We start from the raw sequence: 2,871 nt of genomic DNA on the forward strand, positions 1-2,871 counted from the left end.
ATCCTGTATGAATTTGATTGTGAGCCTGCCTGGATCAGTTTAAGCAACATTTTTTTTGTGAACAAAATGGTAAAGAAAGCTAGATATGCTGTCACCAATCATAAGGACTAGAAAGAAAAGAAAATATTTTTCAGAAGTAGAGAAGAAAAGAATATTGGCATGTATCCTCGCAGTTACAATCATGTAGATACGTTTAATCCATTTGGAGTGTGTATCAATACCAGTCTAATGAATGGTGAGAGAGGATCTACTGATTCTACTCAGTGATGGATGTGTAGATTTTGGTCTCCTGACTAATAATTGGCGCAAGGAAGAGGAAAAGGAAGAGATGAACAGTTCTGCATGGTGGGGTAATTGAAAAGAGACCGTTGGAAATCGGGAAGAAAAGGTGGACCCACATCATATGATACTGTTTAAACTTCTTTTTTTTTTTTTTTTTTTGGGGGGGGGGGGGGGGGGGTGTAATGATACTGTTCAATTGTTAAGCATGATGTATGGCGTTCAAAGAGGGCTCTCTCTATCTCTTTAAGGAGGGGGAGCGAGAGGGCCAGGCTTAGTATAAATGTGGGTAATCCTAGTTGGTTGCCTCAGAGTTGGAGGATAGGACATTGGGTGCTTCCAGCTTTTAAAGAGAGAGAGAGAGGAGAAGAAATTGCATCAATCTGAAAGTTGATTGATGGAGGAACAGCTTAACCCATTAGCTGCCTCACATCTCCTTCAACAGACTTTGAGGAGTTTATGCATTCATGAAAACTCACAATGGGTTTATGCTGTGTTTTGGAGGATCTTACCTAGAAATTACCCACCACCAAAGTGAGGGGAAAAGACCTACAAAAACTTCTAAAATATTAGATTCCATCACACCATATAGGGAATAGAAGTAGAATGCCAAATTTGCATCTGCCATAAGCCTACATGCATGGATAACAGTACTTCTACTTTTCCTTTCACATTTGCTAATATCATCTAGTATGCTTCTTACAGGTGGGATGTACCAGAAGGAGCCTATGACAGATCAAGAGGAAACAGAAGGAACTGGTATTTATACACACTTCTGCTATCCTCATTAAGTAGTTTTTGCTGTGATTATATTGCACCTGGGTTATCACCTGTCACTTACCAAGTTTGAGATATATGCTAGGATACTAGTATGGGAGGATGGGTTCTGCAATTTTGCAGCTTCAACTGCTGCCGAGATTGAGTCCAGCAACCACTCAGACTCATCTGTGTATGAGAACTACGTATTCCAACACTTCAAAGGTCTCCAACCTGAGCTTTTCTTCAAGATGTCCCATGAAATCTACAACTATGGAGAAGGGTAAGCGAACCTCAATCTGTGAGGATGTGATTCTCTAGATCTCTTTGACTGATGCTGTCACTGGTAAATATTAGCTAAAATCAATGATGGTAATTTTCTGTGGACAGTTCAATTGGAAAAGTGGCCGCAGATCAGAGCCATAAGTGGATATTCAAGGAGCCAAGTGACCCAGAAATCAACTTTCTTTCTGCATGGCATAATCAAGGAGAGACAGTAAATACTTAAAAACACACTCATGCATACATTCTAAACTCCAGTTTCTGTTTACTACTTTTTAAATCTGACTTCCTATTTCTCCTTCATCAAATCTCTTTCAAACTTTTAGCATCCAAGGACATGGGAAGCTCAGTTCCAGTGTGGCATCAAGGTTTACATACGAACTCTATTCCTTCCTCACTCTCCTGGAGACATAGTACTTTTCCTCCATTAACTTCTTCCCATAATAACCCTGCAGACCATTGCTTTGATAGCAGTCAGAGAAGGTGTTGTTCAATTAGGATCACTCCACAAGGTCTCTCTCTCTCACTCTCTCTCTCTCTCTCTTTTTCTTCCATCTTGTGTTCTCATTCGAAGTATTCAAATTGGTGAAAGACCTGAGTTATGACTCTTCAATTTCATAATGAATTTGGTAACTTTTCCAAACCATGAATTCCTAATCTTTTTCATCTTGTGTCCTCATTCAATGCATCCAAGGTGGTGGAAGACCTGAGCTATATTGTTCTACTGAGAAAGAAGTTTAATTATCTAGAGAGCATCCCGGGTGTGCTCCTACCTCATCCATCATCTCCAGCATTCCCTTTCAAGGTTGAGGGATGCAGTTCAGCAGATCCCACTACATGGCCAGGTAATGCAGCAATCACTCCGCAGCCGACAATACCAGCAACAACCGAATTTTACAATCAGTATGGTCAGCCTATAAAGATCATCCCGTCCATGAGCAGCCTCGAAGCACTTCTCTCAAAGCTCCCATCTGTGGTGCCTTCACCGTCCCCATCCTCGTCTGGCTACTGTGAATCAACACCTCAGCTTTTATTGTCACACCAGCCACTACCATCATCATCTCAATACTATGAGACAACACAGCTTTTATCACAACAGTCATTAGACTTGATGGGAAAGAAAAAGATGGCCAAGGAAGAGATAGACGAGGAACATGGAGAAAGGCAAGAGACAAGCGAGAGTAGCAGTTCCATGTCATCATATCATTATCATGATTATCATCATCAGCACCGTCATAATCATAATCTAGAGCAACCATAATTACCATCAGATCCTCAATTTAAGCGACAGCAGATCAAACATAGATTAACTCTTAGGCGATTCCCCTATGTATGGACTACAAGTTACACATCCCGCTCTAACCTGTAGTTCTTTAATTTCAGTGCATTATATTTTCTCTTGGCTGTCCCCATAGTGAAGATTCTCTCGGTATGTACTGGAAATTCTTGCTTTTATGTCTCTGGTGCATTAAAACTGGTGGGGGCAAGAGAGGGAGAGATTAAATTACTAGGGAGATAAAACAGGTGAAATCCGGGTGTGTAAATACCAGACAG

At 40.9% G+C, this 2,871-nt stretch overlaps 1 pseudogene across 1 annotated transcript; it reads left to right on the top strand.

The window, feature by feature from the left end:
- The first annotated feature begins 608 nt into the window (after positions 1-608).
- On the top strand, positions 609-2,628 carry LOC149020527 (protein RICE SALT SENSITIVE 3-like; annotated as a pseudogene). The gene is made up of 7 exons (XR_016172218.1): positions 609-813; positions 985-1,038; positions 1,142-1,318; positions 1,426-1,531; positions 1,644-1,685; positions 1,773-1,829; positions 2,012-2,628. The product of XR_016172218.1 is annotated as a protein RICE SALT SENSITIVE 3-like (transcript).
- Positions 2,629-2,871: the final 243 nt, after the last annotated feature.

Source organism: Hakea prostrata, chromosome 3, assembly GCF_041222555.1.
Source record: "Hakea prostrata isolate BN-2017 chromosome 3, UWA_Hpros_2, whole genome shotgun sequence".
In the NCBI taxonomy this organism is placed as follows: Eukaryota; Viridiplantae; Streptophyta; class Magnoliopsida; order Proteales; family Proteaceae; genus Hakea; species Hakea prostrata.